This window comes from Prionailurus bengalensis, chromosome A2 (assembly GCF_016509475.1).
Source record: "Prionailurus bengalensis isolate Pbe53 chromosome A2, Fcat_Pben_1.1_paternal_pri, whole genome shotgun sequence".
NCBI classification, from domain to species: Eukaryota; Metazoa; Chordata; class Mammalia; order Carnivora; family Felidae; genus Prionailurus; species Prionailurus bengalensis.
In genome coordinates, this window is record NC_057348.1 from 23793993 (window position 1) to 23807694 (window position 13702).

The following is a 13702-nucleotide window of genomic DNA, read 5'->3' on the forward strand; positions in this document are numbered from 1 at the left end:
GTGCCTAATGTGAGTTCAGAGCCACACCATCTGGTTCTGCACCACCAAGGAAAGGTCTGAGTTCACAGTGGAGCAAGACAGGCCAATGAACTAAAAATTTAAACCTGTTTCTTCAAGTCTTCTCCGACTTGTATACCTACCACCATCCCAATGCTCCCCTGGGAAAACAGAGAAGTCTTCAGTCTCAGAACATTCTGAGTTGCTTTCAGGTCCTCAAATACATAATACTCCTGACTCCTAGCTTCTAGGCTTTTGCACATTCTGTTCCCTCTGTTGGAAATGCTCTTCTCCCTCTTGACCCTCCAACCTTCATGGTAGCCCCAGTGGAACCTGAAAATTTCCTGTTCAACTCTTACGTCTCAAGTCAATTACCCCTCCCTCCAAGACAGGGATGGCTCCTTTCCCATGTACTTCCCACCATCGGCACCTTCCACACTAATTATAACGGACCACATTCCAGTCTTCCCTGACAAGGAAAGGACCATCTTGTCCTAGGAGACAAGGATCCTCTTTTTCTTGCCTACCACTAGAGTTTTTGCATGGTACTTCTATATGGTAGGCATTCAATAAAGTTGCTGAATAAATCTATGAATGAAAGCACCGTAATAAATAAAACAATAAAGTTGAAAAATTTTCAGAGTCATCTTGCTTGTCTAAGATGGCATGGTCAATGCACGTTAGATGTCAAGGGATCCTTCCTAGACTCCTCTCCAGCCACTCCTCCTTCCTTGTAAAGCCAGATGGGAACTGATCACTTGGTAACTAGACCCATGATGACCCACTCCTTGGGAAATTTCACCATTCAATGGCCTTTCCCCTCCTGACACCAAGGCCTCACAGGTATGAAAAATATGGACTCACCCAAAAGAAGAGGGCTATCCTCTCTCAGAACTCATAACTGTGTATCGGGCTAATGATCTTCAACTCTGCTATGAAGAAACATTTATAGGCGGCCCCTTCAAAATCACAAACCCTACTTTGCCAGACATTCCTGGTCAGGGAGGGAACTGGAGAATCTTTTCTACAGGGCTTTTACATTCTTTCAGTTCTGAAATATAATGCTTACAAAATTTTAATTTCACCCCCAAATTCCTAAATCCCTGGAATGCAGGCCCGCTGGGCTGACTCCTCATGGCCAGTGATGGCCCATCAGTGAGAGCTTAGGCACCACCAGGTAAGGCTGCCGCCTCCATTACAACCATGGATGTTGTACTTGGATGGGGTGCTCTGGGAAGAGATTATACAACTCACTAAGGAAATAACCACACCTCTAATTCCTCAGACCCACAATGATCCACTTGGCAGAAGGACACCTACATGAGGAATTAGAGAAGGAAAGCTTTCCAATAGTCTGCGAAATTTATGAAAACCTAGTTCAATCCAAAAGGATCTCATAAATATAGTGACACACTTTTGTACACACACACACACACAATCCCTCAAGCAAAGAGTAGAAAATGGCAAAATGAGTTTTTCTGGTTATTTTTACAAAATTTCTTACAAAGATGTAAAAATTAAATCCCATTACATTAAACTTAACGGGAGTTATCTTTACTAAAAACAAGAATATTATATGAAATCGGAAGACCTGAGGATACTCAGATGGTTACTACCCCTGGGTACTGCATCCACCATGAGAAGCAGGAAAGGCATAAGAATCCAATATGAGAAGCAGGAAAAGGCCTTAGGTCCTATCCACTTAAAGGAAATACAAACATCATTAGATTCTTAACTCCCAATAATTCATTAATTCTCAATCAATTATGCATGCCACAAATGTCTTGACCTTCTGTATTGGCAAAGTTAATGCCCCACCACTGGAGATAGCCAGTATGCATAATGATTTTCCCTTAACCTATAAGATAACTTTAGTCACGGGAAAAGGAGTGCCATGGGCTGAATATTTGTGTCCCCTCCAAAATCCGTATGTTGAAACTCTAACTCCCCAGTAGCCATATTTGGAGATGGGACCTCTAAAGGAAGCAGTTAAGGTTAAGTCAGATAGGATTGGTGTCCTTATAAGAGGGGATAGTACAGCTCGCTCGTGCTCTCTGTTATTCTGTCTCTCTCTCTCTCTCTCTCTGCATGCATAAATGCACAGAAAAAAAGGCTATGTGATCACTCAGCAACAAGGCAGCAGTCAACAAATCAGGAAGAGAGCTCCCTCTAGAAATTGAGCTTGCCAGCATCTTGATAATGAACCGTGAAAAAGGAATTTTCACCCATTGGGGGTCATTTGTATAATCAAACCATCGTTCTATTCCTAGGAGCTCATGGCACGGCAGTACTGCCTGGTGGTTAGAAACCTAGCCCTTGAAATAAGAAAACACAGATTTGGTTCCCAGCTCCACCTTTTGTTACCTGTGTGATGTTTGAAAGCCATTTTACTTCTGTGAGCCTCGGCTTTCTTATTGGCGAGACAATGGCATTATTAACAACAGTACCCTCCCATGAGGACTGCTGATGTGTTAAGTGAGATCACGTGTATGAAATGCCAGAATTATAATTCAGCTTCCAAACAGTGGCTTTGTTGATAAGCATCTTCTTGGAACTGATACTCAGTGCATACAGAGGAGAACAGGTTTGCCTTAGCCACCTGATGTTCTCCCCCAAATTTAGGAGAGGTGACATTTCCCGGCAAAAGATCTAGTCGCAGTTCTTGAGCTAGAATGGAATAGACCTGAACACGGCTTCTCCAGAGATGACAAATTAGGAATAAAAAGAGACATGGCAAAGAGTTAGAAACCAACAAGGCTGCTGTCAATGGGCCACGAACTCAGTGAGGACAGGGACTGGATTTGTTTTGCTCACCACTGTTTACGCAGTGGCTAGCAGAGTGCCTATCTCAAGTAGGACTTGGTCAAGATTTGTGGAGCAAAGGGGAAAAAAAGACAAGCAAGTGGCTACTGACCGAATGCCAACTGGCAAGTCCTGGTCAGAGTCACATCACGGATAGTCTTCGCAATGCCACCAATGAAAAAGGAAAGGTTGAATGTCACCTTAGTTCACCATATCCGATTGACATTGATGGATGGCGATGAGTGGCCTTGTATATTAGATCCTCATTTTTTTTTTTTTGTCCTGACTGGGTGTGTGAAAAATAAAGCAACAAGGACTTTAATAAATAAACTCACTGCAAGTTTCAAAACTGACCACGACCTAGCAGAATTGTCACTCTACATGTTTTCACTTCTAATCCTTTCCACTGGCTAATGCCTAAATAAAGAAGAACAAATATCTGGCACCCAAATGTTTTCAGAGCACACAGCAGGTATTTCTAATCCATCATGACATTTTTTTCCCCTTGGCTTGGTCTCAGGCTATGCTCAACACGGCATTCCAGAGAGCCCCTGACAATCAACTGGAGCTGGCCTTTGAGGTGGAACCATTCTGCCTCTGCTCTAGATGGGTTTCCTTTCACATCATTGGAACTGTCATTTGTTAGCATTCCTCCCAAGAACCCACTCTTCCTACCTATTGGAAGGAAGCATCCTAATTTTCATTTGAGGACCCACTTTTTCTCTTCTCCTAATTTACTGTCAGCCAGGGACACTGACCCCACGCTTGGATCCAGAGTCACACACATGACCAGTTGGTTCGCTCCATTCCCCTGGCCACAGTGATTGGTTCAAGGTTGTACAAGGGAGTGCTGGCTGTTCTGTTATGTGCAACCAAGAGAATAAGACTTGAAGCAATGCCCATCTTGATGCATTCCTCCAACGCATCAATGTTACAGATCTCTAGAAAAGATCCCCCAGGCCATCTACCTTGCCAACCTTGCCTTGTCCTGTTCATCACTTTTTTGGAACTGAGGCGAGCACCAGCTAATGCAACAAAAGTCTTGGCAAAAGAGGTAGATGGGGCCTTACAGGGCCGAGAGACCACCTGGGCATCTGAGGCTTGGACTTCCTTTCCATCCTCTTTGCCAAGTGAATGTCTCCAGTCCTGGGATGCTCACCATCTTCTTCAAGTATCATTTCCAAATCAGCCAGCTCTGATTATTCGGACTCAAACTTTCAGGAAGAGAGGGGCATGCTAAGCCTGAGCCTTTCATTCTGAACTACACCCCTCAGCAAGCACTTGTTTGCCCACTTATTTCCTCACTCAGTCACTTCTTCGTACGGTCAGTAAATATTTTTCAGTACTTTCCACGTGTCAGGCACTGGTCCAGGTATTTGGGAGACACGAGTGAACAAAACACACAAAGCCCCTGACTCATGGAGCTCACATTCTAAGAGACAGAAGACAGGCGATCAACAATAAACATAACCATTAGAAAGTGACAGGTACCACAGGAGAAAACAGAGCAGGTGAAGAATGACCGAGGGCCCAGTTTTACCACCGTTAAACCATGGTTGAGGTGGGCCTAGCTGGTGCCGGGACACTGGCCTCTGACGTGAAAGAGGCCAGCAGTGACCCGTGCGCAAAGTTAGGGGTCCTGTGACCAATGTATTAAAGTTGCTTCCCAAGCTCTCAAACTTCTGAGTGACTTTCTCCACTTCCAACCACCGGTGTTTGTTGGTAGCTGGGGGCTATGTCTATACACAAACCAGTTTGACTGAATTTCTTTCTATTTTTTGTTTGTTTTAAGTGTTTGGGTGGTGAAGGGTGGAGAGCTGTCCAATTTTGTCAGTGAGAAGTGGAGTAATGTTGGTGGGAGGTAGGCCGACCTCACAGTTTGCTCACGCACCACCCTCCCCCCCACCCCCACCCCGGGGACTCGACTCCATAAACGTCTGGGAACCTGAGTCGGGACTCTGACAAATGCGTGAGCCACAGCAAACACCTGACAGGAATTCTTCTTCTTAGTAGCAGCTGGAGATGCCGCCTCTGCCAGGGCTGGCAACCCGCTGACCCTGGTGTCCTGGGCCTGGGGAGCGGCCACTGGGAGGTGGCCTCCTTGGCCCGGCGCCGCCCCAGAGCGGAGGCCCTGTGAGCTGGCCGCCCTTCCCATATGTGTTTGGGCTTTCTCGTTCCTGACCTGTCCTCCCACCGGCCCTACCGCTTGACTGAGATTTATGTGCCGGCGTCACGCTCACCCTGGAGCCTTTGAGGAAAACATAAAACAAATCCCAAGGATTTGGGAGGGAGGGGCCCGTCATCAGTTACTGTGAGGGAAGTCAGAGGCAGCTGCACATAACCTCCACCAGTTCAAGGTGCACCCTGAGGCTGGAGCCCAAATCCCTTCGCTGCCAAAGCTGGCCGGGCCGCCTGCCTGAGCCCAGTCCCGGGGTTGACTCGAGTGTTTCCCCGTGAGAGGCTAACTCGGGGGCTGCACACCCCTCCCAGGTGAAGCCCTCTGTGTGTCCGGTGAGGGTCTGGGCAGGGCTACAGGCTCAGGAGGTGGGGCAGGAAATACCAGGGGTCAGGACTAGACCTCCAGCCTCGGGGAGGCAGAGTTACAATGAGCCCCGCTTCTTACTTGTGTGACCATGGGCTAGTTCATCACTTCTGCATTAACTCACCTGTGAAGGGGGCAATGATGGTGCCAAGCTTATCTGGTTATAGACAGAACAAAGGGTCTAAAGCTTATCAAGTCCTTCATGCCATTCATGGCATATAAGCGGCACTAAAAATATCAGCTACCAGCATTATAATTGATATTCTTTTTTTAAATGTTTACTTACTTTTGGGAGACAGTGTATGAGTGAGGGAGGGGCAGAGAGAGAGAGGGAGACACGGAAACTGAAGCAGGCTTCAGGCTCTGGGCTGTCAGCACAGAGCCTGACTCAGGGCTTGAACCTACAAGCCACAAGATCGTGAGCTGAAGTCGGACACTTAACAGACTGAGCCACCCAGGCGCCCCTTGATATTCTTGATATAACAACACACACGCGCGCACACACACACACACACACACACACACACACGTACACACACACACACACACACACACACTCATGCACCACTGCCTAGAACCTGTAGGCTCTCCCCATCTCTGAAAGTTTTTCACAAGAGCAGTCCCCCTGAAAATATGACGAACCAAATCCTCCATTTTAGTACTTTATCCTTATTCAATGACTTCAAGGGGGGAAGCAATTTGTATGACTGTGCTCACTGCCATCAGGCAACTAACCTGTCTCTTTATGGAGAACATAAACCATGCACATTGGCACCGGCCCAAAGCTGGGGAGAAAGCAAGCTGTAAAAACAGAATCTTTAATGGTTATATTCCCCTGGTCTTTCAGATTATGACCTAGTCCTCACTTCAGCACCCCGGACACATAGAATCTTTCACCAAGGCCAGTGGGAGGCATCTGTTCCATCGAGAGCTAAATCCTGTAGGACCACACTCAGGACTGTGGGGTTACAACACATTCAGATACAGTCAGACAGACACACACAGTCACACAAATACACACACGGACATGCAGAGACACAGACACACAATCACAGACGTGCACACACAGACACATGCAAACATTCACATAAGCAAACACAACTAACAAATCTAAACACTTAACACCTAAGTACTTAACAACTCACCTCAATCCAAATCATCACTTCGATTAGGGAATTATTGTTCCCTGTAAACACATGCAGAAACCGGAACTCTGTAAAATCAAGCAACTGCACAACATGCCCCAGCTGGGAATCTGAACTCAGCTCTGCCTGTTTCTCAAGCCTATGTTCTTTCTTATGCATGACACAGTCTCTCTACAAATATTCCACACACGTTCTCCTGGATATCTGTCAGGACCCACTAAAAGTTGTCAGCTCAGGTCTGGTTTGTAGTCTAGCTGCAGAGGGAGGGTAAAGGCAGGCGATCGAGTGGTGGTGCTCAATTGGGAGTGATTTTGCCCTCCAGGGGATCTCTGGAGGCATTTTGGTTTGTCACAATCAAGGCAAGGAGATGCTACTAGCATCTAGTAAGTAGAAGCCAGGGACAGTGTTGAACGTCCTACAACGCACAGGGCAGGGAATTACTCCATCCCAAATGTGCTGAGGTTGAGAACCTGAGAGTAAGAGAGAGATGCCACCCAGTCTGCAAGTGAGGTCAAGAGCTCTCCTGTGCACACTCCTAGCTGGGCTCAGCTTACAATCCTTCTCCCGCCTGGAATGAGCTGCTCACTTTGTTCCCAGAGTTGTGGCATCCTCCAAAAACTCTGGGACCCATGTTATTGTTTTGTTAAGGAAATCTTTCAAGTAATTACTCACTTTCTCTTTCTTTTTCCTAAGGTAAAATTAGAATCTCTTCTGGAATGAGCAGATCCATAGGGCTATCATTTTTTATACTCTCCCCAAAGTCTTCTGACTTTATGCTAGAAAGTGTATTTTGATGCCAACCAAGAATAATAGCACTTAGGGAACATAAACCACCTTTTGCTACTCAAAATGTACCTTTTGTGTTTTATTTGTTTGAATAATTTTCTCCAATTAATTTACAAGCATGTGAACACTCAAAATAGGCCAAGGGATCCTCTCCCAACCAGGAAGATGTTTGAGAAGCCCCACAAAGTCTGCAGATCATCTCAGGCTAATACTATTACTAGATAAAAGTTAAGCAATTATGTTATCAGCGTTCTCCAGAGAAACGGGACCAATAGGATATAGATAGCTAGAGCTAGAACTAGAGACAGAGACAGAGACAGAGATAGAGAGATAGAGACAGAGATAGAGATAAAGATTTATTATAGGAATTGGCTCACATGATCATGGAAGCTGAGAAGTCCTAGTACCTGTTGTCTGCCAAGTGGAGAACCAGAAAAGCTAGTGGTATAATTTGTCCAAATTCAAAGGGCTGAGAAGCAGGGGCTCATGGTATAAGTCCCAGTCTGAGTCTGAAGGCCAGAGAATCAGGAGAGCAGATGTCCAAGGGCAGAAGAAAGTGGATGTTCCAGCTCAAGAGAAAATTTGCCTTTCCTCTGTTTGTTCTATTCAAGCCCTCAATGGATAATATGGTGCCCACCTGCATCGATGAGGGTGACCTTCCTTATTCAGTCTACCAATACAGATGCTTATCTATTCCAGACATACCCAGAAATAATGTTTTACCAGCTACTGGGCACCTCTTAACACAGTCAAGTTGGCACATCAAATTAACCATCATAGCAATTAATCACTGACAAAATTCCTAAGAATGGGGATCATATGGCCATTGATTAGAATATAGGGATAGTTTGGTCAAAACATGTCATAACTCTCTCAGCCATGGTTTGATTGAGTCATGAAACTGAAAAGACCAGAGGAGCGATGACTTCGGGCATGGCTGGATCCAGGTGCTCAGAAAACATCAGCAAGATCTGTCGTCTCTCAATTTATCTGCCCTAATTCCTCTGTGTTGGCTCCATTCTCACAAAGATTTTACCCTCAGGGTAGCAAGATGGCCACTCCAGCTTCTGCCTATATCCTGGTAGAGTATGGTTCAGTGGGAAATAGGTTGGGCCTCCTTTCTGATATTCCCAACAAAAGTCTCAGTGTGTTTCTTATTGAATCATATGTCCATGCCAACCACTGAAGCCACGGGACATGACACGCCACTTGGCTTAGGGCCTGTCGGTGCTGTCCAAGTGGGTGATGGGGAAAAGAAGCTGGATAATGCCATCCAAATCCACAGTGACAACGTTAAGAGCAAAATCAGTATTGTCCCCAGTCAATGAAGGCTTGATCCTGAAGAATCAAGCAACTGACAGGAGTCCTTACTGGCAGTGATAAGCCTGGCTCTGACTTTCTAGAACTGCCCTAAACAGGACACCTGTCCTCTCTAAAGACCTCCAAAGTCTTGTCCGTTTCAGAATGTTTTCCTCTATGGATGCCTTCAAAAGCTACCCTAGGATACCTATTACAAGTTTTGGCATTCTCTATCAGTTTTGAGACCCATATTCTTTCCTTATTTTTTTGGATAAGAACAATCTTTCAAGTAATTACTTGACACATACTGTATCTATTCCAAACACAGCAAATAAAGAAAAATGGGACAAGGATCAGCAGAACTTTACTGCTGTTTTATGTCTTTTCTGGCAGTTACAAACAAACCAGCAAGTCACTTAGGATAACCTACTTGGCTTACAAGTTTCATGGTAGCATAAACCATTCGGTACTACCGTGCCGTGGAGAGCAGCCTGAAGAAGTCCTCCCATGTCTGACAAAAAAGGGTGGGAAGAAGGGACAGGGACTAACATGCTACTGGGCCATCAGGCTTGTCTTTCCCTCATGGGGGAAAATCATTTTCTGGTGGTCAAATTGGGTAGAGTGTGGAACTGTTATCGATATTATGATAAAATTATATTCTTTGGTGCAAGCATGAAGCCTGTAATTGTTGATTTCATCCTCTGATGTGGCCAATTACGGATACATATATTGGTAATAACTCAGTTGGGCTCTTGGCATTACCTAGCAAAGAGTTGGCTGGAAGTACTCGGGTGTCTATTAGGAAAGTAGGAGAAGCATAAAGTGGTGGGTCATGTGATCCATCAAGGCTGTAATTGCATCACCACGTAGAGTCTGTTTCTCTTAGTCCATCTATTGTCTCTGTGTCTAAAATGGAAAAGATCTCATCTTCATCTAGAGAATGACAGGGCTTGAAATGGTCAGACCCAGGATTTCTTCCAACGGGGGAACATTACTCAACACTTTTAAGTGTTTTAAGTGGGACCACATGACCGCATTTGAGTCAGAGCCTCTGAGCTGAAGAGGAATTCATTGGAAGACAGGAAAATATTCGGAATGTAGTCCAGAGATAAAAAGATGCCCAGTAAGCTCAGATGGGTAAGACATATAGAAGATGCGTAAGGCTTAACACAAATCTAATCCAAGTTCTGGAAGGTGATAAAAGAACAGAATGGAAGTCTTATCAAAGAGATAACATTACCCGTTTTCAGATTTAGGATTCAGCACAGAGGCATCATAGTGAAACTGCCGAAAACTGAAGAAAACAAAACAATCTTAAAAGCAAGAGATGATATAACACAGATCGCCCATAAAGAACTAGTTTTTGGAACAGCTGCTGACTTCTCACCCCCAAGTGTGCCCAGAAGAACGGAGCATCTTCAGGGGGCTGAGAGAAGTTCCTGTCAGCCCAGAGATCAATGCCCAGTGAAACTCTCAACAACGATGTTAAAATAAAAACACAAACAAAAACTGAGTATTTATCCACAAAAAAGTAACCTACAAAATAGCTTTAAAACTTTAATTCTAATGGATGTATGTTAGACACAAGAAAAATTATTCCAGACGAAAAGCTGATGTAAGTAGTAAAAAGTGAGCAAAGGCATTGGGAAATATGTGGGCTAATCTAATGATTGTATACAGTGATAATGCAAATACCAAATGGGATGGGGCAAACAAAAAATAATAGCTGAAATAATAATACTGACCTATAAGAGTACCAGAACTCCAGCTGACAGTAATTATGGATAATAACAGTTGGAAGGAGTGTGATCTGGGAGCAAAATTATCCTAAGTTTTGAAGATTATTCTGGAGGATGTGAAATATGTTAACTAAATGTGAACTTTATTAAGCAAAGTACACTTATTTAAACTGCTAGTATAACTACTAAAAGAATAAGCAGAGAACATACATCCACCAAAGAGGGAGCAGGGGAAAATGGAATAAGAAAATAAAATCCAAAAGAAGACAGAAAAGGGGGAAAAGAATCAAAGGAAGGGGGCACCTGGGTGGCCCAATGGGTTAAGCACCAGACTTCAGCTCAGGTCATGATCTCATGGTTCATGGGTTCGAGCCCCACGTTGGGCTCTATGCTGACAGCTCAGAGACTGGAGCCTGCTTCAGATTCTGTGTCTCCCTCTCTCTCTCACTCTGCCCCTTCCCCATTCATGCTCTTTCTCTCTCTCAAAAATAAATAAACATTAAAAAAATTAAAAAAAAATAAATAAAAAGGATCAGAGGAAGCAGGGCAAACCCAAAGCACATGACAAGTTACAAGAAATAAAGTTAAATATATCAGCATTCACAATGAATATAAATGGATTAATATCTTCAGATAAAAGACAAAAACTTCCAGTCAGAGTTGGAATTGAAAAAGTTCAAATGTATGCTGCACATAAAAACGAAAATTAACAGACCTGTAGGAAACAAATCCACCAGTATAACAGCAATTGTTTCAATACACCTCTCTCAATAATGACACATGAATGAAGTAGATCAAGAAGTCATTACAAACTGAAAAAGTCAAATAAAAAATCCTGATTCTGTGCATTACAAAGAACAGGAGCCTAACAATTAGAGAAGACCCACACCCCTCAAGTGTAAAAACTGGCCACATATTATGTCTTAGAGCTGACCTTGGAAAATACAGAAACATGGCATCTCCCGTGCCATGTTCTCTGACCAATACGCACTTAAGTGAGAAAATGTGGGGGTTGAAAAAAATATATAGAAAAACTGCATATGGGACACTTAGGAGGCTTAGTTGGATAAGCAACTGACTCTTGATTTCAGCTCAGGTCATGATCTCCCAGTTCATGCAATTGAGCCCCATGTCAGGCTCTGTGCTGACAGTGTGGAACCTACTTGGGATTCTCTCTCCCCCCCGTCTCTCTGCCCCTTCCCTGCTCATGTGTGCACACTCTCTCTCAAAATAAATAAACTTTTTTTTTAAAAAAAGCTTCATATAATTGAAATTTTTTTTAAAAAATAACTAATGTGTCACAGAAAAATAATAATGGAAATTAGAAAATACTTAAACATGGGTGAGGCAACTAAAACAATATTACAGGGGAATTATACTTTCAATATTCCATTATAAAGTAAGTTATAAGCTCCAAATTAATGAACTAAGCATCTAATGGACAATTAGGAGGGAAAATATCAGGATAAAAACAAAGAAAATAGAAGGAAAGCAATAATAAAGATAAAAACAAATATTAATAAAATTAAAAACAACACCAAGAGTAAAGATCAAAAAACCCAGAAGTTGGGGTTCTGAAATGACTAATAGAAAATTATTGTCAATATTAATATAGGTAATTAATACAGATAAGATGCAAATAAAATTAGGAGTGAAAGAAAAGACAGTAGTAGAGATGCTACAGATATTAATAGTTAATAATAAGTTATTATTTTATGGACAACTTCATACTAATAAACTCACAAATTTCAGTAGAATGGATAAATTCCTAGAAAAATTCCTGTCAAAATTGACTCAAGAAAGAAGAGAAAGTAGAAATAATCCTATAATTATTTTAAAAATTAATCAGAGGATACAAAAATGCTTATTCAAAGGGGCATATGTACCCTGATATTTATTGCAGTGCTGTCAACAATAGTCAAATAACGTAAAGAACCCAAATGTCCATTGACTGATGAATGGATATACACAATGGAATATTACTTGGCAATCAAAAAGAATGAAATCTTTGCAACAACAGGGATGAAACTAGAATGTATTGTGTTAAGTGAAATAAGTCAGAGAAAGATAAATATCACATGATTTCACTCATGTGGAATTTAAAATATAAAACAGATGAACATAGGGGAAGGGAAGGAAAAATAAGATAAAAACAGAGAGGCAAACCTAAGAGACTCTTAAATACACAGAACAAACTGAGGGTTGATGGAGGGGGGTGGGTGGGGGGATGGGCTAAATGAGTGATGGGCATTAAGGAGGGTACTTGCTGAGATGAACATTGGGTGTTAAATGTAAGTGATGAATCACTAAATTCTATTCCTGAAACCATTATTATACTGTATGTTAAATAAATTGGATTTAGTTAAAATAAAAAATAAATGTGTAAAAATGAAAAAAAGTTATATCAAAAGGGTGCCTGGGTGACTCAGTCGGTTAAGTACCCAATTCTTGATTTCAACTCAGTTCATGACCCCAGCATCTTAGGATCAAGCCCCATGTCAAAACCTGCTTGGGACTTTCTCTCTCTCTCTCTCTCGCTCTCTCTCTCTCTCTCTGCCCCTTTCCTCTGCTCACACACTCTATCTTTATAAAATATAATTTTTTTAATTTTGAAAAAAATCAAAAAATAATAAAAGTAAAAAATTATATCCAAAATTTCATTGTTATAAAAAAAGAAAACGCTGGATTCTGATGGCTCTATAGGCATGTTTTACCAAACAGATAGGAAGAGATAATTCCAAATTTATACAAACTCTTCCAGAGCATTATTTTTATTAGGCCAACCTAACCTTGATCGCAAATAAGACAGGGACAATATAACAGGCCAATTTCACTCATGAGCATCAATGAAAAATGTAAATAAAACACTAGCGAATCAAATTCACAAGTACATGAAAACATTACAACATTATTACCAATTTGGGTTTGGTCAAGAAATATAACTTTAGTTTATATAGAAATAAATGAATGCAAGTCATCATATGAACAAATTAGGAAAAAAAATCCCACATGATTATATAGTAAATGCAAAAAAAAAAAAGGCTTTCCATAAAATTCAACTCAGTCGAATGAACTATAACTACCAGAAATAAGATTCTTTAGTGATGAAAGTTGAGAGTATTCCACCTAGAAATACTTTTAGAAATATAGAAGAATAACTTTATTACTTCAGTAAGAAAAGCATTTTTAAAATAAGACGTAATAAGCACAAACCATAAAATTTTGACAATTTGTGTTAAGTTCATTTATTTTTGAGAGAACAAACACAGCGGGGGAAGGGCAGAGAGAGGAGGGACAGGGGATCCGAAGCGGGTTCTGCCTTGACAGCAGTGAGCCCCACACAGGGCTCGAACTCAGGAACCATGAGTTCATGATCCGAGCTGAAGTTTGAT